This window comes from Oncorhynchus mykiss, chromosome 10, assembly GCF_057628025.1.
Source record: "Oncorhynchus mykiss isolate SJ-2025 chromosome 10, ASM5762802v1, whole genome shotgun sequence".
In the NCBI taxonomy this organism is placed as follows: domain Eukaryota; kingdom Metazoa; phylum Chordata; class Actinopteri; order Salmoniformes; family Salmonidae; genus Oncorhynchus; species Oncorhynchus mykiss.
Genome location: NC_143031.1, coordinates 475,425 through 492,675, shown reverse-complemented (window position 1 = coordinate 492,675; position 17,251 = coordinate 475,425).

Sequence of the window (17,251 nt, the reverse complement as noted above, 5' to 3'; positions counted from 1 at the left end):
CCCAACAGCCCAACTCCAGTTCTTGAGTATCCCCAACAGCCCAACTCCAGTCCTCCAGTAGCCCCAACAGCCCAACTCCAGTCCCCCAGTATCCCCAACAGCCCAACTCCAGTCGTCCAGTATCCCCAACAGCCCAACTCCAGTTCTTGAGTGTCACCAACAGCCCAACTCCAGTCCTCCAGTATCCCCAACAGCCCAACTCCAGTCCTCCAGTATCCCCAACAGCCAAACTCCAGTTCTTGAGTACCCCCAACAGCCCAACTCCAGTTCTTGAGTACCCCCAACAGCCCAACTCCAGTCCTCCAGTATCCCCAACAGCCCAACTCCAGTCCTCCAGTACCCCAAACAGCCCAACTCCAGTTCTTGAGTACCCCCAACAGCCCAACTCCAGTCCTCCAGTATCCCCAACAGCCCAACTCCAGTTCTTGAGTATCCCCAACAGCCCAACTCTAGTCCTCCAGTATCCACAACAGCCCAACTCCAGTTCTCCAGTATCCCCAACAGCCCAACTCCAGTTCTTGAGTATCCCCAACAGCCCAACTCCAGTTCTTGAGTACCCCCAACAGCAAAACTCCAGTTCATGAGAACCCCCAAAAGCCCAACTCCAGTCCTCCAGTATCCCCAACAGCCCAACTCCAGTCCTCCAGTATCCCCAACAGCCCAACTCCAGTCCTCCAGTACCCCCAACAGCCCAACTCCAGTTCTTGAGTACCCCCAACAGCCCAACTCCAGTCCTCCAGTATCCCCAACAGCCCAACTCCAGTTCTTGAGTATCCCCAACAGCCCAACTCTAGTCCTCCAGTATCCACAACAGCCCAACTCCAGTCCTCCAGTATCCCCAACAGCCCAACTCCAGTTCTTGAGTATCCCCAACAGCCAAACTCCAGTTCATGAGAACCCCCAACAGCCCAACTCCAGTCTCCCAGTATCCCCAACAGCCCAACTCCAGTCCTCCAGTACCCTCAACAGCCCAACTCCAGTTCTTGAGTACCCCCAACAGCCCAACTCCAGTCTTCCAGTATCCCCAACAGCCCAACTCCAGTCCTCCAGTATCCCCAACAGCCCAACTCCAGTCCTCCAGTATCCCAACAGCCCAACTCCAGTTCTTGAGTACCCCCAACAGCCCAACTCCAGTTCTTGAGTATCGCCAACAGCCCAACTCCAGTTCTTGAGTATCCCCAAGAGCCCAACTCCAGTCCACCAGTATCCCCAACAGCCCAACTCCGGTTCTTGAGTACCCCCAACAGCCCAACTCCAGTTCTTGAGTATCCCCAACAGCCCAACTCCAGTTCTTGAGTATCCCCAACAGCCCAACTCCAGTCCTCCAGTATCCCCAACAGCCCAACTCCAGTCCCCCAGTATCCCCAACAGCCCAACTCCAGTTCTTGAGTACCCACAACAGCCCAACTCCAGTCGTCCAGTATCCCCAACAGCCCAACTCCAGTTCTTGAGTATCACCAACAGCCCAACTCCAGTCCTCCAGTAACCCCAACAGCCCAACTCCAGTCCTCCAGTATCCCCAACAGCCCAACTCCAGTTCTTGAGTACCCCCAACAGCCCAACTCCAGTTCTTGAGTATCCCCAACAGCCCAACTCCAGTTCTTGAGTATCCCCAACAGCCCAACTCCAGTCCTCCAGTATCCCCAACAGCACAACTCCAGTCCCCCAGTATCCCCAACAGCCAAACTCCAGTTCTTGAGTACCCCCAACAGCCCAACTCCAGTTCTTGAGTACCCCCAACTCCAGTCCTCCAGTATCCCCAACAGCCCAACTCCAGTCCTCCAGTACCCCCAACAGCCCAACTCCAGTTCTTGAGTACCCCCAACAGCCCAACTCCAGTCCTCCAGTATCCCCAACAGCCCAACTCCAGTTCTTGAGTATCTCCAACAGCCCAACTCTAGTCCTCCAGTATCCACAACAGCCCAACTCCAGTCCTCCAGTATCCCCAACAGCCCAACTCCAGTTCTTGAGTATCCCCAACAGCCCAACTCCAGTTCTTGAGTACCCCCAACAGCCCAACTCCAGTCCTCCAGTATCCCCAACAGCCCAACTCCAGTCCTCCAGTACCTCCAACAGCCCAACTCCAGTTCTTGAGTACCCCTAACAGCCCAACTCCAGTCAACCAGTATCCCAACAGCCCAACTCCAGTTCTTGAGTACCCCCAACAGCCCAACTCCAGTTCTTGAGTATCCCCAACAGCCCAACTCCAGTTCTTGAGTATCCCCAACAGCCCAACTCCAATCCACCAGTATCCCCAACAGCCCAACTCCAGTTCTTGGGTACCCACAACAGCCCAACTCCAGTTCTTGAGTATCCCCAACAGCCCAACTCCAGTCCTCCAGTATCCCCAACAGCCCAACTCCAGTCCTCCAGTATCCCCAACAGCCGAACTCCAGTCTTCCATTACCCCCAACAGCCCAACTCCAGTTCTTGAGTACCCCCAACAGCCCAACTCCAGTTCTCCAGTACCCCCAACAGCCCAACTCCAGTTCTTGAGTACCCCCAACAGCCCAACTCCAGTCCTCCAGTATCCCCAACAGCCCAACTCCAGTTCTTGAGTATCCCCAACAGCCCAACTCTAGTCCTCCAGTATCCACAACAGCCCAACTCCAGTCCTCCAGTATCCCCAACAGCCCAACTCCAGTTCTTGAGTATCCCCAACAGCCCAACTCCAGTTCTTGAGTACCCCCAACAGCCAAACTCCAGTTCATGAGAACCCCCAACAGCCCAACTCCAGTCTCCCAGTATCCCCAACAGCCCAACTCCAGTCCTCCAGTATCCCCAATAGCCCAACTCCAGTTCTTGAGTACCCACAACAGCCCAACTCCAGTTCTTGAGTATCCCCAACAGCCCAACTCCAGTCCTCCAGTATACCAAACAGCCCAACTCCAGTCCTCCAGTATCCCCAACAGCCCAACTCCAGTCCTCCAGTATCCCCAACAGCCCAACTCCAGTCCTCCAGAATCCCCAACAGCCCAACTCCAGTCCTCCAGTATCCCCAACAGCCCAACTCCAGTCCTCCAGTACCTCCAACAGCCCAACTCCAGTTCTTGAGTACCCCTAACAGCCCAACTCCAGTCAACCAGTATCCCAACAGCCCAACTCCAGTTCTTGAGTACCCCCAACAGCCCAACTCCAGTTCTTGAGTATCCCCAACAGCCCAACTCCAGTTCTTGAGTATCCCCAACAGCCCAACTCCAATCCACCAGTATCCCCAACAGCCCAACTCCAGTTCTTGGGTACCCACAACAGCCCAACTCCAGTTCTTGAGTATCCCCAACAGCCCAACTCCAGTCCTCCAGTATCCCCAACAGCCCAACTCCAGTCCTCCAGTATCCCCAACAGCCGAACTCCAGTCTTCCATTACCCCCAACAGCCCAACTCCAGTTCTTGAGTACCCCCAACAGCCCAACTCCAGTTCTCCAGTACCCCCAACAGCCCAACTCCAGTTCTTGAGTACCCCCAACAGCCCAACTCCAGTCCTCCAGTATCCCCAACAGCCCAACTCCAGTTCTTGAGTATCCCCAACAGCCCAACTCTAGTCCTCCAGTATCCACAACAGCCCAACTCCAGTCCTCCAGTATCCCCAACAGCCCAACTCCAGTTCTTGAGTATCCCCAACAGCCCAACTCCAGTTCTTGAGTACCCCCAACAGCCAAACTCCAGTTCATGAGAACCCCCAACAGCCCAACTCCAGTCTCCCAGTATCCCCAACAGCCCAACTCCAGTCCTCCAGTATCCCCAATAGCCCAACTCCAGTTCTTGAGTACCCACAACAGCCCAACTCCAGTTCTTGAGTATCCCCAACAGCCCAACTCCAGTCCTCCAGTATACCAAACAGCCCAACTCCAGTCCTCCAGTATCCCCAACAGCCCAACTCCAGTCCTCCAGTATCCCCAACAGCCCAACTCCAGTCCTCCAGAATCCCCAACAGCCCAACTCCAGTCCTCCAGTATCCCCAACAGCCGAACTCCAGTCCTCCAGTATCCCCAACAGCCCAACTCCAGTCCTCCAGTATCCCCAACAGCCGAACTCCAGTCTTCCATTACCCCCAACAGCCCAACTCCAGTTCTTGAGTACCCCCAACAGCCCAACTCCAGTCCTCCAGTATCCCCAACAGCCCAACTCCAGTTCTTGAGTATCCCCAACAGCCCAACTCTAGTCCTCCAGTATCCACAACAGTCCAACTCCAGTCCTCCAGTATCCCCAACAGCCCAACTCCAGTTCTTGAGTATCCCCAACAGCCAAACTCCAGTTCATGAGAACCCCCAACAGCCCAACTCCAGTCTCCCAGTATCCCCAACAGCCCAACTCCAGTCCTCCAGTACCCTCAACAGCCCAACTCCAGTTCTTGAGTACCCCCAACAGCCCAACTCCAGTCTTCCAGTATCCCCAACAGCCCAACTCCAGTCCTCCAGTATCCCCAACAGCCCAACTCCAGTCCTCCAGTACCTCCAACAGCCCAACTCCAGTTCTTGAGTACCCCCAACAGCCCAACTCCAGTCCTCCAGTATCCCCAACAGCCCATCTCCAGTTCTTGAGTATCCCCAAGAGCCCAACTCCAGTCCACCAGTGTCCCCAACAGCCCAACTCCAGTTCTTGAGTACCATCAACAGCCCAACTCCAGTTCTTGAGTATCCCCAACAGCCCAACTCCAGTTCTTGAGTATCCCCAACAGCCCAACTCCAATCCTCCAGTAGCCCCAACAGCCCAACTCCAGTCCACCAGTATCCCCAACAGCCCAACTCCAGTTCTTGAGTACCCCCAACAGCCCAACTCCAGTTCTTGAGTATCCCCAACAGCCCAACTCCAGTTATTGAGTATCCCCAACAGCCCAACTCCAGTCCTCCAGTATCCCCAACAGCCCAACTCCAGTCCCCCAGTATCCCCAACAGCCCAACTCCAGTTCTTGAGTACCCACAACAGCCCAACTCCAGTCGTCCAGTATCCCCAACAGCCCAACTCCAGTTCTTGAGTATCACCAACAGCCCAACTCCAGTCCTCCAGTATCCCCAACAGCCCAACTCCAGTCCTCCAGTACCTCCAACAGCCCAACTCCAGTTCTTGAGTACCCCCAACAGCCCAACTCCAGTCCTCCAGTATCCCCAACAGCCCATCTCCAGTTCTTGAGTATCCCCAAGAGCCCAACTCCAGTCAACCAGTATCCCCAACAGCCCAACTCCAGTTCTTGAGTACCCTCAACAGCCCAACTCCAGTTCTTGAGTATCCCCAACATCCCAACTCCAGTTCTTGAGTATCCCCAACAGCCCAACTCCAGTCCTCCAGTAGCCCCAACAGCCCAACTCCAGTCCACCAGTATCCCCAACAGCCCAACTCCAGTTCTTGAGTACCCCCAACAGCCCAACTCCAGTTCTTGAGTATCCCCAACAGCCCAACTCCAGTTATTGAGTATCCCCAACAGCCCAACTCCAGTCCTCCAGTATCCCCAACAGCCCAACTCCAGTCCCCCAGTATCCCCAACAGCCCAACTCCAGTTCTTGAGTACCCACAACAGCCCAACTCCAGTCGTCCAATATCCCCAACAGCCCAACTCCAGTTCTTGAGTATCACCAACAGCCCAACTCCAGTCCTCCAGTATCCCCAACAGCCCAACTCCAGTCCTCCAGTATCCCCAACAGCCCAACTCCAGTTCTTGAGTACCCCCAACAGCCCAACTCCAGTTCTTGAGTATCCCCAACAGCCCAACTCCAGTTATTGAGTATCCCCAACAGCCCAACTCCAGTCCTCCAGTATCCCCAACAGCCCAACTCCAGTCCCCCAGTATCCCCAACAGCCCAACTCCAGTTCTTGAGTACCCACAACAGCCCAACTCCAGTCGTCCAGTATCCCCAACAGCCCAACTCCAGTTCTTGAGTATCACCAACAGCCCAACTCCAGTCCTCCAGTATCCCCAACAGCCCAACTCCAGTCCTCCAGTATCCCCAACAGCCCAACTCCAGTTCTTGAGTACCCCCAACAGCCCAACTCCAGTTCTTGAGTATCCCCAACAGCCCAACTCCAGTTCTTGAGTATCCCCAACAGCCCAACTCCAGTCCTCCAGTATCCCCAACAGCCCAACTCCAGTCCCCCAGTATCCCCAACAGCCAAACTCCAGTTCTTGAGTACCCCCAACAGCCCAACTCCAGTTCTTGAGTACCCCCAACTCCAGTCCTCCAGTATCCCCAACAGCCCAACTCCAGTCCTCCAGTACCCCCAACAGCCAAACTCCAGTTCATGAGAACCCCCAACAGCCCAACTCCAGTCTAACAGCATCCCCAACAGCCCAACTCCAGTCCTCCAGTACCATCAACAGCCCAACTCCAGTTCTTGAGTACCCCCAACAGCCCAACTCCAGTCCTCCAGTATCCCCAACAGCCCAACTCCTGTCCTCCAGTATCCCCAATAGCCCAACTCCAGTTCTTGAGTAGCCACAAAAGCCCAACTCCAGTTCTTGAGTATCCCCAACAGGCCAACTCCAGTCTTCCAGTATACCAAACAGCCCAACTCCAGTCCTCCAGTATCCCCAACAGCCCAACTCCAGTCCTCCAGTATCCCCAACAGCCCAACTCCAGTCCTCCAGAATCCCCAACAGCCCAACTCCAGTCCTCCAGTATCCCCAACAGCCGAACTCCAGTCCTCCAGTATCCCCAACAGCCCAACTCCAGTCCTCCAGTATCCCCAACAGCCCAACTCCAGTCCTCCAGTACCCCCAACAGCCCAACTCCAGTTCTTGAGTACCCCCAACATCCCAACTCAAGTCCTCCAGTATCCCCAACAGCCCAACTCCAGTTCTTGAGTATCCCCAACAGCCCAACTCTAGTCCTCCAGTATCCACAACAGTCCAACTCCAGTCCTCCAGTATCCCCAACAGCCCAACTCCAGTTCTTGAGTATCCCCAACAGCCAAACTCCAGTTCATGAGAACCCCCAACAGCCCAACTCCAGTCTCCCAGTATCCCCAACAGCCCAACTCCAGTCCTCCAGTACCCTCAACAGCCCAACTCCAGTTCTTGAGTACCCCCAACAGCCCAACTCCAGTCTTCCAGTATCCCCAACAGCCCAACTCCAGTCCTCCAGTATCCCCAACAGCCCAACTCCAGTCCTCCAGTACCTCCAACAGCCCAACTCCAGTTCTTGAGTATCCCCAACAGCCCATCTCCAGTTCTTGAGTATCCCCAAGAGCCCAACTCCAGTCCACCAGTACCCCCAACAGCCCAACTCCAGTCCTCCAGTATCCCAACAGCCCAACTCCAGTTCTTCAGTACCCCCAACAGCCCAACTCCAGTTCTTGAGTATCCCCAACAGCCCATCTCCAGTTCTTGAGTATCCCCAAGAGCCCAACTCCAGTCCACCAGTATCCCCAAGAGCCCAACTCCAGTTCTTGAGTACCCCCAACAGCCCAACTCCAGTTCTTGAGTATCCCCAACAGCCCAACTCCAGTTATTGAGTATCCCCAACAGCCCAACTCCAGTCCTCCAGTAGCCCCAACAGCCCAACTCCAGTCCACCAGTATCCCCAACAGCCCAACTCCAGTTCTTGAGTACCCCCAACAGCCCAACTCCAGTTCTTGAGTATCCCCAACAGCCCAACTCCAGTTATTGAGTATCCCCAACAGCCCAACTCCAGTCCTCCAGTATCCCCAACAGCCCAACTCCAGTCCCCCAGTATCCCCAACGGCCCAAATCCAGTTCTTGAGTACCCACAACAGCCCAACTCCAGTCGTCCAGTATCCCCAACAGCCCAACTCCAGTTCTTGAGTATCACCAACAGCCCAACTCCAGTCCTCCAGTATCCCCAACAGCCCAACTCCAGTCCTCCAGTACCCCCAACAGCCCAACTCCAGTTCTTGAGTATCCCCAACAGCCCAACTCCAGTTCTTGAGTATCCCCAACAGCCCAACTCCAGTCCTCCAGTATCCCCAACAGCCAAACTCCAGTTCTTGAGTACCCCCAACAGCCCAACTCCAGTTCTTGAGTACCCCCAACAGCCCAACTCCAGTTCTTGAGTATCCCCAACAGCCCAACTCCAGTCCCCCAGTATCCCCAACAGCCAAACTCCAGTTCTTGAGTACCCCCAACAGCCCAACTCCAGTTCTTGAGTACCCCCAACAGCCCAACTCCAGTTCTTGAGTATCCCCAAGAGCCCAACTCCAGTCCACCAGTACCCCCAACAGCCCAACTCCAGTCCTCCAGTATCCCAACAGCCCAACTCCAGTTCTTCAGTACCCCCAACAGCCCAACTCCAGTTCTTGAGTATCCCCAAGAGCCCAACTCCAGTCCACCAGTACCCCCAACAGCCCAACTCCAGTCCTCCAGTATCCCAACAGCCCAACTCCAGTTCTTCAGTACCCCCAACAGCCCAACTCCAGTTCTTGAGTATCCCCAACAGCCCATCTCCAGTTCTTGAGTATCCCCAACAGCCCAACTCCAGTTCTTGAGTACCCCCAACAGCCCAACTCCAGTTCTTGAGTATCCCCAACAGCCCAACTCCAGTTATTGAGTATCCCCAACAGCCCAACTCCAGTCCTCCAGTAGCCCCAACAGCCCAACTCCAGTCCACCAGTATCCCCAACAGCCCAACTCCAGTTCTTGAGTACCCCCAACAGCCCAACTCCAGTTCTTGAGTATCCCCAACAGCCCAACTCCAGTTATTGAGTATCCCCAACAGCCCAACTCCAGTCCTCCAGTATCCCCAACAGCCCAACTCCAGTCCCCCAGTATCCCCAACAGCCCAACTCCAGTTCTTGAGTACCCACAACAGCCCAACTCCAGTCGTCCAGTATCCCCAACAGCCCAACTCCAGTTCTTGAGTATCACCAACAGCCCAACTCCAGTCCTCCAGTATCCCCAACAGCCCAACTCCAGTCCTCCAGTATCCCCAACAGCCCAACTCCAGTTCTTGAGTACCCCCAACAGCCCAACTCCAGTTCTTGAGTATCCCCAACAGCCCAACTCCAGTTCTTGAGTATCCCCAACAGCCCAACTCCAGTCCTCCAGTATCCCCAACAGCCCAACTCCAGTCCCCCAGTATCCCCAACAGCCAAACTCCAGTTCTTGAGTACCCCCAACAGCCCAACTCCAGTTCTTGAGTACCCCCAACTCCAGTCCTCCAGTATCCCCAACAGCCCAACTCCAGTCCTCCAGTACCCCCAACAGCCCAACTCCAGTTCTTGAGTACCCCCAACAGCCCAACTCCAGTCCTCCAGTATCCCCAACAGCCCAACTCCAGTTCTTGAGTATCCCCAACAGCCCAACTCTAGTCCTCCAGTATCCACAACAGCCCAACTCCAGTCCTCCAGTATCCCCAACAGCCCAACTCCAGTTCTTGAGTATCCCCAACAGCCCAACTCCAGTTCTTGAGTACCCCCAACAGCCCAACTCCAGTTCATGAGAACCCCCAACAGCCCAACTCCAGTCTCCCAGTATCCCCAACAGCCCAACTCCAGTCCTCCAGTACCCTCAACAGCCCAACTCCAGTTCTTGAGTACCCCCAACAGCCCAACTCCAGTCCTCCAGTATCCCCAACAGCCCAACTCCAGTCCTCCAGTATCCCCAACAGCCCAACTCCAGTCCTCCAGTACCTCCAACAGCCCAACTCCAGTTGTTGAGTACCCCCAACAGCCCAACTCCAGTCATCCAGTATCCCAACAGCCCAACTCCAGTTCTTGAGTACCCCCAACAGCCCAACTCCAGTTCTTGAGTATCCCCAACAGCCCAACTCCAGTTCTTGAGTATCCCCAAGAGCCCAACTCCAGTCCACCAGTATCCCCAACAGCCCAACTCCAGTTCTTGAGTACCCCCAACAGCCCAACTCCAGTTCTTGAGTATCCCCAACAGCCCAACTCCAGTTCTTGAGTATCCCCAACATCCCAACTCCAGTCCTCCAGTATCCCCAACAGCCCAACTCCAGTCGCCCAGTATCCCCAACAGCCCAACTCCAGTCCCCCAGTATCCCCAACAGCCCAACTCCAGTCGTCCAGTATCCCCAACAGCCCAACTCCAGTTCTTGAGCATCACCAACAGCCCAACTCCAGTCCTCCAGTATCCCCAACAGCCCAACTCCAGTCCTCCAGTATCCCCAACAGCCAAACTCCAGTTCTTGAGTACCCCCAACAGCCCAACTCCAGTTCTTGAGTACCCCCAACAGCCCAACTCCAGTCCTCCAGTATCCCCAACAGCCCAACTCCAGTTCTTGAGTATCCCCAACAGCCCAACTCCAATCCACCAGTATCCCCAACAGCCCAACTCCAGTTCTTGGGTACCCACAACAGCCCAACTCCAGTTCTTGAGTATCCCCAACAGCCCAACTCCAGTCCTCCAGTATCCCCAACAGCCCAACTCCAGTCCTCCAGTATCCCCAACAGCCCAACTCCAGTCTTCCAGTAACCCCAACAGCCCAACTCCAGTTCTTGAGTACCCCCAACAGCCCAACTCCAGTCCCCCAGTATCCCCAACAGCCCAACTCCAGTTCTTGAGTACCCCCAACAGCCCAACTCCAGTCCTCCAGTATCCACAACAGCCCAACTCCAGTCCTCCAGTATCCCCAACAGCCCAACTCCAGTCCTCCAGCATTCCCAACAGCCCAACTCCAGTCCTCCAGTACCTCCAACAGCCCAACTCCAGTTCTTGAGTACCCCCAACAGCCAAACTCCAGTCCTCCAGTATCCCCAACAGCCCAACTCCAGTCCTCCAGTACCTCCAACAGCCCAACTCCAGTTCTTGAGTACCCCAAACAGCCAAACTCCAATCCTCCAGTATCCCAACAGCCCAACTCCAGTCCTCCAGTATCCTCAACAGCCCAACTCCAGTCCTCCAGTATCCCCAACAGCCCAACTCCAGTCCTCCAGTACCCTCAACAGCCCAACTCCAGTCCTCCAGAATCCCCAACATCCCAACTCCAGTCCTCCAGTATCCCCAACAGCCGAACTCCAGTCCTCCAGTATCCCCAACAGCCCAACTCCAGTCCTCCAGTACCCCCAACAGCCCAACTCCAGTTCTTGAGTACCCCCAACAGCCCAACTCCAGTCCTCCAGTATCCCCAACAGCCCAACTCTAGTTCTTGAGTACCCCCAACAGCCCAACTCCAGTCCTCCAGTATCCCAACAGCCCAACTCCAGTCCTCCAGTATCCCCAACAGCCCAACTCCAGTTCTCGACTACCCCCAACAGCCCAACTCCAGTCCTCCAGTATCCCCAACAGCCCAACTCCAGTTCTTGAGTATCACCAACAGCCCAACTCCAGTTATTGAGTATCCCCAACAGCCCAACTCCAGTTATTGAGTATCCCCAACAGCCCAACTCCAGTCCTCCAGTATCCCCAACAGCCCAACTCCAGTCCTCCAGCATCCCCAACAGCCCAACTCCAGTCCTCCAGTATCCCCAACAGCCCAACTCCAGTTCTTGAGTACCCCCAACAGCCCAACTCCAGTTCTTGAGTACCCCCAACTCCAGTCCTCCAGTATCCCCAACAGCCCAACTCCAGTCCTCCAGTACCCCCAACAGCCCAACTCCAGTTCTTGAGTACCCCCAACAGCCCAACTCCAGTCCTCCAGTATCCCCAACAGCCCAACTCCAGTTCTTGAGTATCCCCAACAGCCCAACTCTAGTCCTCCAGTATCCACAACAGCCCAACTCCAGTCCTCCAGTATCCCCAACAGCCCAACTCCAGTTCTTGAGTATCCCCAACAGCCCAACTCCAGTTCTTGAGTACCCCCAACAGCCCAACTCCAGTTCATGAGAACCCCCAACAGCCCAACTCCAGTCTCCCAGTATCCCCAACAGCCCAACTCCAGTCCTCCAGTACCCTCAACAGCCCAACTCCAGTTCTTGAGTACCCCCAACAGCCCAACTCCAGTCCTCCAGTATCCCCAACAGCCCAACTCCAGTCCTCCAGTATCCCCAACAGCCCAACTCCAGTCCTCCAGTACCTCCAACAGCCCAACTCCAGTTGTTGAGTACCCCCAACAGCCCAACTCCAGTCATCCAGTATCCCAACAGCCCAACTCCAGTTCTTGAGTACCCCCAACAGCCCAACTCCAGTTCTTGAGTATCCCCAACAGCCCAACTCCAGTTCTTGAGTATCCCCAAGAGCCCAACTCCAGTCCACCAGTATCCCCAACAGCCCAACTCCAGTTCTTGAGTACCCCCAACAGCCCAACTCCAGTTCTTGAGTATCCCCAACAGCCCAACTCCAGTTCTTGAGTATCCCCAACATCCCAACTCCAGTCCTCCAGTATCCCCAACAGCCCAACTCCAGTCGCCCAGTATCCCCAACAGCCCAACTCCAGTCCCCCAGTATCCCCAACAGCCCAACTCCAGTCGTCCAGTATCCCCAACAGCCCAACTCCAGTTCTTGAGCATCACCAACAGCCCAACTCCAGTCCTCCAGTATCCCCAACAGCCCAACTCCAGTCCTCCAGTATCCCCAACAGCCAAACTCCAGTTCTTGAGTACCCCCAACAGCCCAACTCCAGTTCTTGAGTACCCCCAACAGCCCAACTCCAGTCCTCCAGTATCCCCAACAGCCCAACTCCAGTTCTTGAGTATCCCCAACAGCCCAACTCCAATCCACCAGTATCCCCAACAGCCCAACTCCAGTTCTTGGGTACCCACAACAGCCCAACTCCAGTTCTTGAGTATCCCCAACAGCCCAACTCCAGTCCTCCAGTATCCCCAACAGCCCAACTCCAGTCCTCCAGTATCCCCAACAGCCCAACTCCAGTCTTCCAGTAACCCCAACAGCCCAACTCCAGTTCTTGAGTACCCCCAACAGCCCAACTCCAGTCCCCCAGTATCCCCAACAGCCCAACTCCAGTTCTTGAGTACCCCCAACAGCCCAACTCCAGTCCTCCAGTATCCACAACAGCCGAACTCCAGTCCTCCAGTATCCCCAACAGCCCAACTCCAGTCCTCCAGCATTCCCAACAGCCCAACTCCAGTCCTCCAGTACCTCCGACTGCCCAACTCCAGTTCTTGAGTACCCCCAACAGCCAAACTCCAGTCCTCCAGTATCCCCAACAGCCCAACTCCAGTCCTCCAGTACCTCCAACAGCCCAACTCCAGTTCTTGAGTACCCCAAACAGCCAAACTCCAATCCTCCAGTATCCCAACAGCCCAACTCCAGTCCTCCAGTATCCTCAACAGCCCAACTCCAGTCCTCCAGTATCCCAACAGACCAACTCCAGTCCTCCAGTACCCTCAACAGCCCAACTCCAGTCCTCCAGAATCCCCAACATCCCAACTCCAGTCCTCCAGTATCCCCAACAGCCGAACTCCAGTCCTCCAGTATCCCCAACAGCCCAACTCCAGTCCTCCAGTACCCCCAACAGCCCAACTCCAGTTCTTGAGTACCCCCAACAGCCCAACTCCAGTCCTCCAGTATCCCCAACAGCCCAACTCTAGTTCTTGAGTACCCCCAACAGCCCAACTCCAGTCCTCCAGTATCCCAACAGCCCAACTCCAGTCCTCCAGTATCCCCAACAGCCCAACTCCAGTTCTCGACTACCCCCAACAGCCCAACTCCAGTCCTCCAGTATCCCCAACAGCCCAACTCCAGTTCTTGAGTATCACCAACAGCCCAACTCCAGTTATTGAGTATCCCCAACAGCCCAACTCCAGTTATTGAGTATCCCCAACAGCCCAACTCCAGTCCTCCAGTATCCCCAACAGCCCAACTCCAGTCCTCCAGTATCCCCAACAGCCCAACTCCAGTCCTCCAGTACCCCCAACAGCCCAACTCCAGTTCTTGAGTACCCCCAACAGCCCAACTCCAGTCCTCCAGTATCCCCAACAGCCCAACTCCAGTTCTTGAGTATCCCCAACAGCCCAACTCTAGTCCTCCAGTATCCACAACAGCCCAACTCCAGTCCTCCAGTATCCCCAACAGCCCAACTCCAGTTCTTGAGTATCCCCAACAGCCCAACTCCAGTTCTTGAGTACCCCCAACAGCCCAACTCCAGTTCATGAGAACCCCCAACAGCCCAACTTCAGTCTCCCAGTATCCCCAACAGCCCAACTCCAGTCCTCCAGTACCCTCAACAGCCCAACTCCAGTTCTTGAGTACCCCCAACAGCCCAACTCCAGTCCTCCAGTATCCCCAACAGCCCAACTCCAGTCCTCCAGTATCCCCAACAGCCCAACTCCAGTCCTCCAGTACCTCCAACAGCCCAACTCCAGTTGTTGAGTACCCCCAACAGCCCAACTCCAGTCATCCAGTATCCCAACAGCCCAACTCCAGTTCTTGAGTACCCCCAACAGCCCAACTCCAGTTCTTGAGTATCCCCAACAGCCCAACTCCAGTTCTTGAGTATCCCCAAGAGCCCAACTCCAGTCCACCAGTATCCCCAACAGCCCAACTCCAGTTCTTGAGTACCCCCAACAGCCCAACTCCAGTTCTTGAGTATCCCCAACAGCCCAACTCCAGTTCTTGAGTATCCCCAACATCCCAACTCCAGTCCTCCAGTATCCCCAACAGCCCAACTCCAGTCGCCCAGTATCCCCAACAGCCCAACTCCAGTCGTCCAGTATCCCCAACAGCCCAACTCCAGTTCTTGAGTACCCCCAACAGCCCAACTCCAGTCCTCCAGTATCCCAACAGCCCAACTCCAGTCCTCCAGTATCCCCAACAGCCCAACTCCAGTTCTCGACTACCCCCAACAGCCCAACTCCAGTCCTCCAGTATCCCCAACAGCCCAACTCCAGTTCTTGAGTATCACCAACAGCCCAACTCCAGTTATTGAGTATCCCCAACAGCCCAACTCCAGTTATTGAGTATCCCCAACAGCCCAACTCCAGTCCTCCAGTATCCCCAACAGCCCAACTCCAGTCCTCCAGTATCCCCAACAGCCCAACTCCAGTCCTCCAGTACCCCCAACAGCCCAACTCCAGTTCTTGAGTACCCCCAACAGCCCAACTCCAGTCCTCCAGTATCCCCAACAGCCCAACTCCAGTTCTTGAGTATCCCCAACAGCCCAACTCCAGTCCTCCAGTATCCCCAACAGCCCAACTCCAGTTCTTGAGTATCCCCAACAGCCCAACTCCAGTTCTTGAGTACCCCCAACAGCCCAACTCCAGTTCATGAGAACCCCCAACAGCCCAACTCCAGTCTCCCAGTATCCCCAACAGCCCAACTCCAGTCCTCCAGTACCCTCAACAGCCCAACTCCAGTTCTTGAGTACCCCCAACAGCCCAACTCCAGTCCTCCAGTATCCCCAACAGCCCAACTCCAGTCCTCCAGTATCCCCAACAGCCCAACTCCAGTCCTCCAGTACCTCCAACAGCCCAACTCCAGTTGTTGAGTACCCCCAACAGCCCAACTCCAGTCATCCAGTATCCCAACAGCCCAACTCCAGTTCTTGAGTACCCCCAACAGCCCAACTCCAGTTCTTGAGTATCCCCAACAGCCCAACTCCAGTTCTTGAGTATCCCCAAGAGCCCAACTCCAGTCCACCAGTATCCCCAACAGCCCAACTCCAGTTCTTGAGTACCCCCAACAGCCCAACTCCAGTTCTTGAGTATCCCCAACAGCCCAACTCCAGTTCTTGAGTATCCCCAACATCCCAACTCCAGTCCTCCAGTATCCCCAACAGCCCAACTCCAGTCGCCCAGTATCCCCAACAGCCCAACTCCAGTCGTCCAGTATCCCCAACAGCCCAACTCCAGTTCTTGAGCATCACCAACAGCCCAACTCCAGTCCTCCAGTATCCCCAACAGCCCAACTCCAGTCCTCCAGTATCCCCAACAGCCAAACTCCAGTTCTTGAGTACCCCCAACAGCCCAACTCCAGTTCTTGAGTACCCCCAACAGCCCAACTCCAGTCCTCCAGTATCCCCAACAGCCCAACTCCAGTTCTTGAGTATCCCCAACAGCCCAACTCCAATCCACCAGTATCCCCAACAGCCCAACTCCAGTTCTTGGGTACCCACAACAGCCCAACTCCAGTTCTTGAGTATCCCCAACAGCCCAACTCCAGTCCTCCAGTATCCCCAACAGCCCAACTCCAGTCCTCCAGTATCCCCAACAGCCCAACTCCAGTCTTCCAGTAACCCCAACAGCCCAACTCCAGTTCTTGAGTACCCCCAACAGCCCAACTCCAGTCCCCCAGTATCCCCAACAGCCCAACTCCAGTTCTTGAGTACCCCCAACAGCTCAACTCCAGTCCTCCAGTATCCACAACAGCCCAACTCCAGTCCTCCAGTATCCCCAACAGCCCAACTCCAGTCCTCCAGCATTCCCAACAGCCCAACTCCAGTCCTCCAGTACCTCCAACAGCCCAACTCCAGTTCTTGAGTACCCCCAACAGCCAAACTCCAGTCCTCCAGTATCCCCAACAGCCCAACTCCAGTCCTCCAGTACCTCCAACAGCCCAACTCCAGTTCTTGAGTACCCCAAACAGCCAAACTCCAATCCTCCAGTATCCCAACAGCCCAACTCCAGTCCTCCAGTATCCTCAACAGCCCAACTCCAGTCCTCCAGTATCCCCAACAGCCCAACTCCAGTCCTCCAGTACCCTCAACAGCCCAACTCCAGTCCTCCAGAATCCCCAACATCCCAACTCCAGTCCTCCAGTATCCCCAACAGCCGAACTTCAGTCCTCCAGTATCCCCAACAGCCCAACTCCAGTCCTCCAGTACCCCCAACAGCCCAACTCCAGTTCTTGAGTACCCCCAACAGCCCAACTCCAGTCCTCCAGTATCCCCAACAGCCCAACTCTAGTTCTTGAGTACCCCCAACAGCCCAACTCCAGTCCTCCAGTATCCCAACAGCCCAACTCCAGTCCTCCAGTATCCCCAACAGCCCAACTCCAGTTCTCGACTACCCCCAACAGCCCAACTCCAGTCCTCCAGTATCCCCAACAGCCCAACTCCAGTCGCCCAGTATCCCCAACAGCCCAACTCCAGTCGTCCAGTATCCCCAACAGCCCAACTCCAGTTCTTGAGCATCACCAACAGCCCAACTCCAGTCCTCCAGTATCCCCAACAGCCCAACTCCAGTCCTCCAGTATCCCCAACAGCCAAACTCCAGTTCTTGAGTACCCCCAACAGCCCAACTCCAGTTCTTGAGTACCCCCAACAGCCCAACTCCAGTCCTCCAGTATCCCCAACAGCCCAACTCCAGTTCTTGAGTATCCCCAACAGCCCAACTCCAATCCACCAGTATCCCCAACAGCCCAACTCCAGTTCTTGGGTACCCACAACAGCCCAACTCCAGTTCTTGAGTATCCCCAACAGCCCAACTCCAGTCCTCCAGTATCCCC